General features: G+C 41.3%; 1 pseudogene; it reads right to left on the bottom strand.

The window, feature by feature from the left end:
• Window positions 1-11,244: 11,244 nt before the first annotated feature.
• LOC101044760 (protein regulator of cytokinesis 1 pseudogene) lies at window positions 11,245-13,025 on the bottom strand (annotated as a pseudogene).
• Between the last annotated feature and the right edge of the window lie 939 nt (window positions 13,026-13,964).

A 13,964-nucleotide genomic window follows, 5' to 3' on the forward strand; every position in this document is an offset into this window, starting at 1 on the left:
CAAAATATATGTCCATCCTTGTAGTTACATACACAGAAAGACATTGAGAACTGCTTAGTGAACTAAAGAACAAACTGAATGGGAAACTTTCCAGGGCTGAAGGACCCTGACTCACAGACACGCTTTTATTTGCCTGCTCTGTAGCCAATGAGATCCTGCTGAAGCTCTGATTAATGCTCAGGAAAACCAGGTATTCAACTGTGTAATCCATTGATCCTGCTTCCTCTGCTATTGTCTGTAAAGCAAATTTAAGGTCTTAAAGGAGAAAAAAAAATGGTCTCTATATTTTGCCTTATGTAATCAGGCGGTTGTGTATTTTGTAACTGCATTAATGAAATTATCCAAATGTCATGAAATCCATGCATATCAGAGCAGTATGTTCTGGTTAAATGCTATTTGGCTGGGTTAGATTTATTCCCATCACACCTACCATATCCTGACGGGGTGAAAAACATTTTAAGATTAGGGTAGTGACTATGTTTCCTTTGGTCTAAGGCTCCCCCCGACCCACCCCAATTGACTTTTTTTTTAAAGGACAGTTTCAGGTTCATAGAAAAGCAGAAAGTATTTTGAACAGAGTTTCCATATATTTTGTCTCCTTACCCCTCCCCTCAATTTCCCCTATTATAAATATCTTGGACTTGATGTGGTGGCATTAATACTGTGATTCTAGCATTTTGGGAGTCTAAGGCAGGAGGATCACTCGAGGCCAGAAGTTCAAGACAAGCCTAGGCAACGTGGCAAGTCTCTACAACCACGGCCTGTCTCTATGAAAAAGAAAAAAATTAGCAGAATGTAATGGCCCATGCCTACAGTCCCCGCTACTTGGAAGTGGCTCAAACCTGCCGTGATTCTCTCCTCTCGGAAAGCTGAGATAGGAGAGCCCAGGAGTTTGAGGTAGCAGTGAGCTATGATCATGCCACTGCACTCTAGCCTGGAGGACAGAGCAAGACTGTCTCAAAAAAAAAAAAAACTCTTGCATTTGGTGAGGTATGTTTATTACAATTGATAAGCCAAGACTGACACATTATTAACAGGTTCATAGTTTACAGTAGGATCTACTTTTTCTTGTACATTCTATAAATTTAAAAAAACGTATGTTATGTATTCATCATAAATGTATGTTATATATTCGTCCCTGACTCCAGAATCTGTGTTCTACCTTTTTCACATTTTAATGTCCCAGAAATGGGGATATTCAAATACCATAGATGGCTACAAGTAATGTAATGTGCTGTCTCCTTCCCCTGCCCCTCTCCTCCCTCCCCTCCCCCCTCTCCTCCCTCCCCTGCCCCTCTCCTCCCTCCCCTTCCTTTCCCTTCCAACGTTCCTTCACCTGAGAGGCCCCTGTTAAACTGCCAGCATATTATAATCCATGGCATCTTAGCACTGAGGAGACATGGCGGTAAAAGAGGCCTTGATATGTAGCCTAGTGTCTACTCTTATCCTTTGTCGCATATCACTGAGGGTAACCATCGGGACCTGCTCCCTTCTGCTTCTGACAGGAGTTGTGGGGGAGGTGCCTAATGTGGCAGCCTTTTTCTGTCGCCTGCACATGTCACTTTCCTTTCCTCCCCGCTGTCGGAATCTGATTTGGTGTTCAGGTGGTGTGCCATCTTTCCCCTGCTTCCTCCTGGAGGTCCCTCGCCTCCATCTTTTTCCACCCTGCTCTGCCCCTGGAGGCTGCCCTGCTTGGATTATATCAGTAGGTCCCAAGACCTTTGGCTTTCAGTTGTTTTAGTAGTGAGGAGTCGCTGCTCCTCTCGAAATGGCTGACTCTATGGGAATCGTTCTCTTTTGGAATCTCATAAGCTCTTTTACCTCATTACATTGGCCTAGGGACGGTAGCAGCCTGTGTTTTAAACTACCCCTTGTAGCTTCCCCAAACCCTGGCTACATCTTTATAATGAGCCCCCTTGTAAATTCACCCTCCTAGAATTGTCCCCGTGTGAATGGGCCATCTGGTTGCTGTTGGGTTCTCATCTGATACAGGCTGTAAATGGAGATGACTTTCATCTCAGGGAGAGGAGGTCTCAGTCCGAGGGGATGAATCACAATTAGTCTAAACGATTCTTGGTGATCTAAATCGTTTTTTTACAAATGATCGCAGCCCTAAATTCTAGAGTAGGCGTCCCCAAACTTTGTACACGGGTGCCAGTTCACTGTCCCTCAGACCGTTGGAGGGCCGCCACATACTGTGCTCGTCTCACTGACCACCAATGAAAGAGGTGCCCCTTCCTGAAATGCGGTGGGGGGCGGATAAATGGCTTCAGGGGGCCGCATGCAGCCTGCGGACTGTAGTTTGGGGATGCCTGTTCTAGAGGTTCCAATAAAAGTAAAGGGAAGTCAGTTGGGGGACTTCTTTTTGAAGAGAAAGACAGAGTTTCATGATAGACATAGACATTTGTTCTCGCATGGATATTGGTGTGAGTTCATGATGCCCAGAGATGCAGCTGCCATTCTGTGACCATGAGGTGACCAAAAGGAAAAAAAAAACTTCAAAAACCCTATCATGTATAGAGTGCGGATATATATATATTTATATGCTCAATGGTATTTCAGAGCCTTGCATGAAATCTGAAACCACCTATTTTGGATGATTCTTCTTTGAGTAATATGATGACATGCCCTTACGTTTTATGCCACTAAGAATCAGCAAAACCCATTACTGCCTGATAGAGTCAGGGGGTGTGGGGGTCGATAACTAAGTTAACATATAAAACATTCTCCAGCTCAGGGTGTGATGGAGTGAGGATAGGAAGACACTTGAGTCTAAGGTGAAATTGGGGACATATTGACTTGCCCTCATTGTTCTCTTTAGAAGAGGCAGTATGAAGATTTTGCCACCCACTGGACTTGTGCCATACCCGGTGCAATATCAGAATCCACTGCATGAGAAGCTTCTTGGTCTTGAGAATCTGACTTTCTTAGCCAGATGACACTGAGTTCTTACTCGGTGTTTCTATAGCTCCTACTCTGGGTTTTCCCACTAACTGCCTTTGCTGACGTTAGACTCTTAGCCTTAGCCTGTCCATTTGGAAGAATAGTTTTTCTGTATCCAGGGGCAAGATAACTAATAATTCCTTAGTACCTGCTCAAACCAGGCAAATACAGTATTTCAAACCCTAACAATCCTACAAGGTAGAAACTTCAATTATCCCCATTTTACAGAGAAGCAAACTAAAGTTTTTGGATGATAAATTGCCGAAGTCTATCTTAAACCTAAGCACTTGCTTCTAGGATGCTTAAAGTAAGCATCGATTCTGAGCACACCTGTCTTATTCATAATCTGGACACTGTAACCCCTTTCTGCATTTTCCCTACTCCTGACCTGTCCCTTGGTCTCCTCCTGCTATTCATCAGCTTGGTCAATGCACAGCACGGATCAGGCATATTCCTCCTTGGGCCCAGTTTTGCTCTCACTTTCAGACCCCATTCTGAAGCTTTGGGGCTGTCAACACCCACAGGGTGACCTCCGAGTCTTTTACAAAATAGACTTCACACACTTGAGTAAGCCTGACATTTTCTCTGGATAAAAAGCAATGCCTAATTTACATCTTATATATTCAGAGTTTATTTTAAAATTTGGCTTCTACCTTATTCTATACAGACGGTTCTCAATTTACGCTAGATAGACAAGATTTTTCGACTTTACAATGGTGTGAAAGTGATACGATGCTCTCACACGTTGCTGGGAGTGGCTCCCAGTCAACCATGTGATCACCAAAGTAAACAACTGATACTCTACAGTTTACTGTGTTGCCAGATGATTCTGCCCAACCGTAGGATAACACAAGTGTTCACAACACTTTTAAGTTAGGCTGGACTAAGCTATCATGTTTAGTAGAGGTGTATTAAATGCATTTTTGACTCACAGTATTTTCAACTTATGAGTTTATTGGGATGTAACCCCACTGTAAGTCAAGGAGCATCTGTACAGAAGAATTAAACAAGATAATAAGCGTTTTGTCATTCTTGATGTATGTTCTGAGCAAAAAAGTAGTGACAGGTCAAAAAGATAGTGGTATGTTAGCAGACGGTCAGAAAAGGCAGACCTACTCCTTTCTCTCGTGCTTCCATTTTCTCCATTAAAAATAACCTTAAGCTGGAAAGGTTGAAATAAATGTGATTGAATAAAAAATGAACACATATTTGAAGATTCGATTTAGTGCTTATAGAGAACTAGATGGGGTAGTGAGAGCAATTGCAGATGTGACTGTAGAATTCTTATTTGAAAACGTGAGGAAGGTATGTGGAACAAGAATTTCCAAAAGATCAATGGTGACTAGTTATAAAGCTAATATTCAAAAAATCATGTATATGTGTACAGTCATTTCAATTTCAGAAATTTTACACTACCAAGTTATCAATTCTTGATTTTTAGGAGAAAGTCATTGGGTCATTAATTCTCGTTAATTTATTTTAATCAATACTTGTTTAATGAAGGTTCATTCACGGCTATCCAGTGGATATAACAATGAATGTCTGCCCAGGGACATTCCCATTTAGGAAGACAGAAATGTAAATAAGCCACTATATTGCCTATGAAAGAATGCTGAAAGGAAAATGCAGCATCTTGAAGAATGAGAAGGATTTGATAAGGTGGGAGGTGGTGGGTCAGGGTGAAGGAAATAGAACTATAGTCTACACAGAGAAAGCAGCTTTTAAAGAGATTTAGGTTACAAAAAGATCACTTGGTTGTATCAGTGTGGCTGGATATTAGGGAGGGATGAGGGAATGGGGAGACAAATCAAAAGTATATTTAAAGGCAGCAGGGGCATTTAATAAAAATGATTATTTGCTAGTTATACATTTATTCCAAATGTATTTGGATAACGTCTTCAATTAGGTAGAAGAGGCCCCAACTTCTCACTGCCCTAGCTATCTCTTATGACCTCCCAGATAACATTTAGTGGCTTCAAGCTCTAGTAGCCACTTCTGTCCTGCAGCATCCTTATTCTTACAAATTATGTATCATTACACTTTGATGAGGGGCCAATTTTGTGTTGCAGACAGTGTAAGCCCAGCACCTGTGGCTCAGCAGGCCACAGAGAGGGGTACAGCCAGCCTAGTGGACAAAAGAATCAGAGAAAAGTAAGTTCTTCACCCTGACGTGCACACACCCGGCTGTTGCAGGACAGGCACCTTTTGCTTTGGGAGGCTGAGTATTGGGGTGGAAAAACCACTGGTTTGCAAGCAAGGCCAGGTGTAGGTGTAGTTTGTACCTCACCTCTGCTGCTAATCAGCATGAACACATTATCTTCTCTGCTTTCCAGTTTGAGATTTAAAAGAGGGATAAAATTCTAATCTTATGGGAGTGTGGAGTGTTCCAGCCACTTTGGAAGCCAAGCTGGCAGCATCTAGTGAAATTAGAAATATCAGTATCCTTCAAATGACAACTCCCACTTCTGCAATCTATCCCATGGTAATAAAAGCATGAATGCACAGGAGTGTGTGTACATGGGTCTTCATACAGCATGAGTTCTACTGTCTAGAAATAGATGTGTAGATTGGCACATCTATGCCAATGGATATTGTGAATATCATTCAGTGCTCAAGATGAATGAGTTAGATTTCTTCATAGAGATACTGTATGAGTTGTGGTTTAATACAAAAAGTACAAAGGGAACCAGAAGCAAGCGCTGTGGTCCGTTTTCTTCTCTGTCTACTTTTTAAGTTAGCATTTTTTGTAAATAACAAATGTGCCATTCAACTAAGTCTTGCTTACTTAGCACATTTTTGAGAGAGGGAGAGAGATGGAAAGCAGCATTAATTTTAAGGATAGACGAGCTGAAGCATCTTTCTGTAGCTGTTTTTGATGGCGTTCGTTTTGAAAATACAATTACGCCTCTGGACATGTACACTGGAAAAGGTTAGCTATAATAATTCAAGCAGCATTGCTGTAACAATACCTTTCCAAATACATTGGAGAGAGAACAAACAAGTTTCTGTTTTGACCGCGGGGAAACATCAGCATGGCGTTTGCATGCTTTCACAGCTTACAGGAGAGAGATTCCACCTATTTGTGAGTTACGGCAGGAGCAACATGGATACTATTTTATTTTCTCCTTGGAAAAATATAATGGAGGGCAGGTTGACTTGGTAACGGCAAAACCCTAAAATTCAATAGGTCTAATTCACACTTGATCTTGAGCACACAAGCAATGGGATGGGACTTTCTGGATCTTTGGCAGAGAGGAAACTTAGAGGGAAAATAAGAAAACCCAGAGTGATCCAGTTCTTCACAATGGGGCAATATTGTATAATCCCTCTAACCGTAAACCTTCTTTTAAACAGTTGTATAAACAACTGAGCTTTTCTTTTTTATTCCTGTAATAGCTGTTACTATCACTTGAAATGGATGCTCTAGTTTAAAAAAAATCCCAGGAAGTGACCATTTAAAAACCAAAAACAAATCTAATCCTACATTTTTAGTCTATATAACTTTAATTAGTTTCATATTTTCTCTATTTTATGCCACAACTTGTAGCTTTCTACATGGCGAATGATGATGATAATAAATTTTGTATAGCATCTTTAACTTTTTCTAAAAGCAGGGTTTTTTGTTTTTGTTTTTGTTTTTTTTTTCCAGACACAAGATCTCATTCTGTCACTCAGGCTGGAATGCAGTGGACTGATCTTACTGCACCTCTAACTACTGGGATCAAGCAATCTTCCTATCTCAGCCTACCAAGTAGTAAGGACAACAGCTGTCTGCCACCCACAGCTAGCCTATCGGCAGTCTGTTTACAACTTCCCAGTGAGGCTGGAAACTAGGTATTATGACCTTCAATTTACAAGTGTGCACATCAATTAAGTCACCTACTCAGTCTCATAAATGAAAATCGACTCAAAGAACCTCAACCTTCAGATGCCTAGTCGAGGCCCTTTCCATTATATTACACTTCGTACAAACAGCAACGTAGATTAATAATTAGTGTTTATTACCTTTTGCATGAAATAACCAAGCTCTGGGATCACTAGACACCAGTCGGTAGTGGCTAAATGAAATGCTGTTTGAGAAGAATTAGGAAGCTATATTATAAAGCCATCAGAGCCATGATGGATGGGATGATAAAATCTGCCATGTGTGAGGAGGGGGTTACGTTAGCATATAAACTACGTATTTCCCAATCCTGAAAATTCCAAGATCCTTATTCTGCATTTTGGCCGTCATTTTCATTTGCTGTCAACCAAACTGTCCCGGTCACTTCCTGGCCCATTTTTTCAGATTGAACTGTTTAAACTCTTTTTCTACTATCTCAGGCTATAATCTCTTCTTTGATCTTCCTCAGTTCTTGCTCTCACACCTTGTTATTAAACTAAAATACTCCCAAAATTCCTCTACCACTTTCTTCTTATTACTATTTGTTATTTCCGTAGTTTTTGAGGAACAGGTGGCGTTTGGTTACGTGGACAAGTTCTTCAGCAGTGATATCTGACATACTGGTGCACCCATCACCCAGGCAGCGTACACTGCACTTAGTGTGTAGTTTTTTATCCCTCAGCCCCTCCCGCCTTTCTCCCCAAGTCCATTGTATCATGCTTATGACTTTGTGTCTTCATAGTTTAGCTCCCACTTATAAGTGATAACATAAGGTGTTTGGTTTTTCATTCCTAAGTGACTTCACTTACAGTAATGGTCTCCAACTCCATGCAGATTGCTATGAATGTCATTGTTTCATTCTTTTTATGGCTGAGTAGCATTCCATGGTACATATATACAACACGTAAAAAATCCATCAACCAAGTGGACATTTATGTTGGTTTCGTGTTTTTGCAATTGTGAGTTGTATTGCTATACACGTGCATGTACGAGTGTCTTTTTCATATAATGACTTTATCTCTGGGTAGATATCCAGTAGTGGGAGGCATGGATCAAAAGGTAGACCTACTTTTAGTTCTTTAAGGAATCTCTATACTGTTTTCCATAGTGGTTGTACTAGTTTACATTCCTACCATCAGTGTCAAAGTATTCCCTTTTCACCACATCCATGCAAACATCTATTTTTTTTTTTCAAGTTTGTAAATTATGGCCATTCTTGCAGAAGGAAGGTGGTATCACATTATGGTTTTGATATTTCCTATCCCTGATAGTGATGTTGAGCACTTTTTTTTAACATGTTTGCAGGCCACCTTTTGAAAAATTGCCTATTAATGGCCTTAGCCCACTTCTTGCTGGGATTATTTGTTTGTTTGTTTTTCTTGCTAATTTGAGTTCCTTGTAGATTCTGGCTATTAGTCGTTTGTCAGACACAGTTTGTGAATATTTTCTCCCACTCTGGTTGTCTGTTTACTCTTCTCCCAGAAGCTTTTTAGTTTAATTAAATCCCATCTATTTATCTCTATTTGTGTTGCATTTGCTTTTTGGTTCTTTGTCACGAAGTCTTTGCGTAAGCCGATGTCTAGAAGAGTATTTTCTGGTGTTGTATCCTAGAAATTTTGCAGTTTCAGGTGTTAGATGTAAGTCTTTAATTCATACTGAGTTGATTTTTGTGTATGGTGAAAGATGACAGTTCAGTTTGATTTTTTCTGCATGTGGCTTGCCAATTACCCAGCACCATTTATTGAATAGGGTGTCCTTTCCCCACTTGATGTTTTTGTTAGCTTCATTGAAGATCAGTTGGCTGTAAGTGTTTGGCTTTATTTCTGGGTTTTCTATTCTGTTCAATTGGTCTGTATGCCTATTTTTTTTTATAGCAGTACCATGCTGTTTTGGTAATTATATTCTTGTAGTATAGTTTGAAGTGAGACAGTGTGATGCTTCCAGATTTGTTCTTTTTGCCTAGTCTTGCTTTGAGTAGGTGGGCTTTTTTTGGTGGTTGTTCCATATGAACTTGAGGATTTTTTTTCTAGTTCTGTGAAGTATGATACTTTAATGGGAATTGCACTGAATTTATAGATTGCTTTCGGCAGTATGGTCATTTTTAAAATATTGATTCTACCCATCCATGAGCGTGGTATGTGCTTCTATTTGTGTTGTCTGTGACTTCTTTCAGCACTGTTTCGTAGTTTTCTATGTAGAGATCTTTCACCTCTTTGGTTAGCAACAGTTGGACTTCCTCTTGACCAATTTGTATGCTCTTTTTCTCTTGTCTGATTGCTCTGGCTAGAACATCCTATACTGTGTTAAATAGAAGTGGGGAAAGTGGGCATCCTGTCTCGTTCCAGTTCTCGGGGAGTGCTTTCAACTTTTCCCTTTTCAGAATGATGTTGGCTGTGGGTTTGTAATAGATGACTTTTATTCCCTGAATATATGTCCCTTCTATTGCCATTTTGCTGAGTTTTCATCACAAAAAGATGCTGGATTCTGTCAATTGCTTTTTCTGCATCTATTGAGGTGATCATAGGCTTTTTGTTTTTAATTCTGTTTGTGGTGTATCATATTTATCTGACTTACCCATGTTAAAGGAACCTGCATCCCTGGTATGAAATCCACTTGATCACGGTGTACTATCTTTCTGATACACTGTTGGATTCAGTTAGCTAGTATTTTGTTGAAGATTTTTGCATCTATATTCATCAGAAATTTTGGTCTGTAGTTTTTTATGTTCTCTTCTGGTTTTGGTATTAGGGTGATTGTGGATTCATAAAATGATTTAGGGAGGATTCCCTCTTTAACGTTTGGAATAGTTTTATTGGCACCAATTCTTTTGTGAATGTCTGATAGAATTCGGCTGTGAATCTATCTGGTCCTGAAAATATTTTGTTAGCATTTTTTTTTAACTACTATTTCAATCTCACTGCATGTTATTGGTCTTTTCAAAGTTTCTATTTCTTTTTTCATCTAGGAAGATTATTTCCAGCAATAGATCTATCTCCTCTAGGTTTTCTAGTTTTGTACATAAGGATGTTCTTAGAAGCCTGAAAGATCATTTGTATTTCTGTGGTATTGTAGTATCTCCCATTTCATTTCTAATTGAACTTATTCGTATCTTCTCTCTTCTTATTGGTTAATCTTGCTAATTAATGGTACATCTATTTTGCTTATCTTTTCAAAGAAACAGCTTTTTATTATCTTTATCTTTTGTATTGCCTTTATTTGTTTCAATTTCATTAATCTGCTCTGATCTTTATTTCTTTTCTGCTAGGTTTGAGTTTGGTTTATTGTTGTTTCTCTAGTTCCTGAGGTTTGACCTTCTTTTTTTTTTTTCCTCAAATCTGTATACTTTCAATTTATTTTTAAGAATAATTTTATATTTTAAAAACAGGTTGCATACATGTATGAATAGACAGCATGGCTGTGACAGACCAAGTCCACACTGGTAAGCTTTTGAGAATCATTTACACTATGTTGACAGTAGTACTGGTTCAGGCAGACAGAGGAAGAATAAATAATAGTGCTTGAGGAAGAGCAGTGATCGAGTAGGGTCGGTCAAGAGGGCACCTCCACGCAGATGCCAGAGTAGAAACGACTCCCTCGTAGTGACATGTGCAAAGTTACAAATCTTCACAACAAAGATAACCCAACCCATTGGAACAAACAGCCTCCCGATGTGGCTGGCAACGGCAGGGGTAGAAGAACTCAGGCATAGCAGGCCCAGAAACGGGGAGACTGGAGCCAGGGACAAATGCCAAGGAAAGAGTTCCAGGGAGCACGTGTGTTCATCCATACATACCCCCAACAAAGGGTGTTGCACTGCGCAACAGAACTGGACACAACCTAACAAAGCAGCTCCCACCTTCCTGTCACCTCTTTGGCAGTAGCAAGGCAGGCCGTCTCAACTTGGGACACACATAGCCATTCTCATCAGGAGGAAGGCTGTCCTGTGTGGTGGGGACAAGCCTTCAGGTGAGAGCAAAGCTGATAGCTACAGCATTAATTGAACATCCCTAAACAAAAAGGATGTTAATTACTAATTACAAGTACACAAGCCAAAATTACCCTAGGGATGGGCACAGTTAATCATTTTCCTACACAGTGGTGAAATAAAACAAGTTTTTGATCACACTTCAGGAAGTAGAATACATGGGAGACAAGAAGTTGGGCCCCGTGTGCTAAAATTTGCACTTTCTCTGCCATAAACTTTTAAAGTCAAAACTAAGTCTCCTAGGACCACTAAACCTGTGGTGGACTTTCATCTGTAACACTCATTCCATCTCTAAATAGGCCCATGGTCACGGAGCCTGTCCAAGGCTAGGGCTTTGAGCACACCTCAGCTCAAGAAAAACTAAAGCCTCCCTGATAAAATGAGGTCCAGTCTAGGCACAGGAAGCCACAGCTGGTTGACTGCTCAGGGCTTCTCAGGACTGGATGTTGGTTGAATTCAGGATTCCAGAAGTAGCATCAGATTTGGAAGCCTTTGAAAGTTCTCGCACTCAGAATGCTGCCGTTGAGCTCCAGCTTCTCCTTGGTGGCTCCATGCCTGCCGGCACGGGGCGTTTTCTTCCCTGAACAGGTGGAAGTAGCGACTGGCTTGCTGCCAGAAGGAGGAAGTTGAGACACAGGAGAGAGGTGGATGGTCCCTCCAAAGACAGGCCAAATGCTACTATTGGCCGTAGCACTGGACATGGTGGTGGTGTTCAGCTTACCTGCTTTGCCGGGTGTGTTGGGGGTCAGTCCCCGCCGCTTGCTGGGTGTTCGGGGAGCACTGCCACGGAGCCTCTCTGTCTCTGTCTGCTTTTTGTTCTTGAGTTGTCTTTCCCATCTGGCTCTTTCTGCAGTCAATGCATCTCCCATTGTTCTGCCACATACTCCATAAATTTCTGCCCATTTACCAGAAATGCCTTTGAATGTTCCTGTTCCCACAGTTCAGTTTGTGCCTTCAGCTCCTCTTCCAGCTTAGGCAGCGTTTTCTGGAGCTTGGCGCATTTTTCTTTTAGATTTCCTCCCCAAACTGTAAATCGATTAGGATCTGAAGCTTTTCTCTCAAACTCTAAGAAAAGCCTCCAGCTTTCATGCCACTTCTGGACACCTTCAAAGAGTTCCCTGTGAGCTTCAGAATAGTTTCTTAACAGCACAATCTCAGCATCATGGAGCTGAAGCAGATTTTCTGTGTAGTCCTCAGCATGGAAAAGGGGCAAAGGCTTGTCTCTGCTCCTGGCTATAAAAGCAGCGGTCCCAGTACTGAGCCAGCTCCACTCGAATTGCCTCAATCACTTTCTTCAGGTTTCGCATTTTTAGTTCTTCCAACGGATCCATTTCTAATTACAGCGCTTTCTGAACCTTGGCCTTTGACCCAGACATAATGGTGGCCACAGCTTCTCTCTCTCCTTCAGGTATTTGCAGCCTGTCCCAGAGCTCTCGGATTTGAGCACACAGACCCTCGCACACTGCTTCATTTTGTGATTTCTGCATTTCCAGCTGCCATAGCAACTTCTGTAGTATTGCAATATTCTCCAAAGACGAGCAAAAGGCATCTGCATCTTCACACACCACGTCTCCTTCAAAGCTTGTGTCTGGGGTGTGTTCTAATTCCTCCATACACAGTATGATCTGTCTCTTTATACTGACAAACTCCTCACACCTAGAAGCTTTTGTTTCCCTCAGAGTTGCCACATGTTACCTGAACTGGTTCAGCTCTTCTAAGCAGGGCACTGAGGCACTATCAATATCATAGTGGGGCATACAAAGAATTTCACACAGTTCTTGATCTTGCTCTTTAAGTAGCTTCAGTTCCTGTTTTCTCTCCTTTTTCTGTTTTCACATCAATTTCGCCTGCGTGCGCAAATCTTTCTCTAGTTGCAGGATGGTAGTCTCTCCTCCTCCCTGAAATGGCTCCATGCATAACTCGGTGCACAGAGTGTTCAGCTCTTTTTGACAGACGGATATGCTTTTGATGAGTCTTTCCTTCAGGCTTTCCTCTCCAGCAATCATCATATCCAGGAGTTCCTTGATAAGCTTCTTTACCACCTCAGTTCTTTGTAACCGCTGGTCCTCTGGAATCCCAATTAGCTCCCATATTTCCCGAAGGTGATTTAGGGCTTTCTGCAGACATACTATGGACTCCTCCGCCAGCACCTCACTTCTCCTCATGGCAGACTCTCCAAGCAGCCGTGAGTCCAGGTCCAGACCTACTCCACATGGCCCCGAGAGCAGCAACCACCTGCAAACACCGACGATCTCACTCCAGATAGGCGCTACCAGAGCTGTTGAGCCCCGCCGAGGTGTGATCTTAGATTGTCTATTGGTGTGCTCTTTCAGACTTCTTGATGTAGGCATTTAATGCTATGAACTTTCCTCTTAACACCACTTCTGCTGGATCCCAGAGGTTTTGATAGGTTGTGTCACAGTTATTCAGTTCAAATAATTTTTAATTTCCATCTTGATTTCACTGTTGACTCAAATATCATTAAGAGCAGATTATTTAACTTCCGTGTGTTTTTGTATAGTTTTGAGGATTCCTTTTGGAGTTAATTTCCTATTTTATTCCACTGTGGTCTGAGAGAGTATTTGATATAATTTCAATTCTCTTAAATTTATCGAGACTTGTTTTGTGGTCTATCCTGTGGTCTGTCTTGCAGAATGTTCCATGTGCTGATGAACATAAAGTCTGCAGTTGCTAGGTAGAATGTTTTGTAAATATCTAAGTTGATTTGATCTAGGGTATAGTTTGTTGATTGTTTCTGTGCAGACTTTCTGTCTTGATCTGTCTAGTGCTGTCAGTGGAGTATTGAAATCCCCACTATTATTGTGTTGCTATCTATCTCATTTCTTAGGTCTAGTAGTAATTGATATGCTTTCACCTCCAACAGTTTGGTTTCTGAGAACTCCTTTCAAGCCACTGGAGTCCACTTGGCCCAATTAAAGAGCTGGAAATGCTAAGAAACTTTTTTAAAAAGCTACCTCCAATGGCTACAGGAGTATAAAAGTCCCAGACCCTTTACCTCAGAAAGCATCAACTCTGAGGTGTGGCTTGGAACCCCCAGCTCCCTGTGGCATTAGGCTACAGCTCCTCTCTGTGGGACTTTGCCTTAGATGACCCACTTCCGCTTGGCTTCCTCCCCTCCCTGGCTGCTGCTTT

Source organism: Saimiri boliviensis, chromosome 9 (genome assembly GCF_048565385.1).
Source record: "Saimiri boliviensis isolate mSaiBol1 chromosome 9, mSaiBol1.pri, whole genome shotgun sequence".
Taxonomy (NCBI): Eukaryota; Metazoa; Chordata; class Mammalia; order Primates; family Cebidae; genus Saimiri; species Saimiri boliviensis.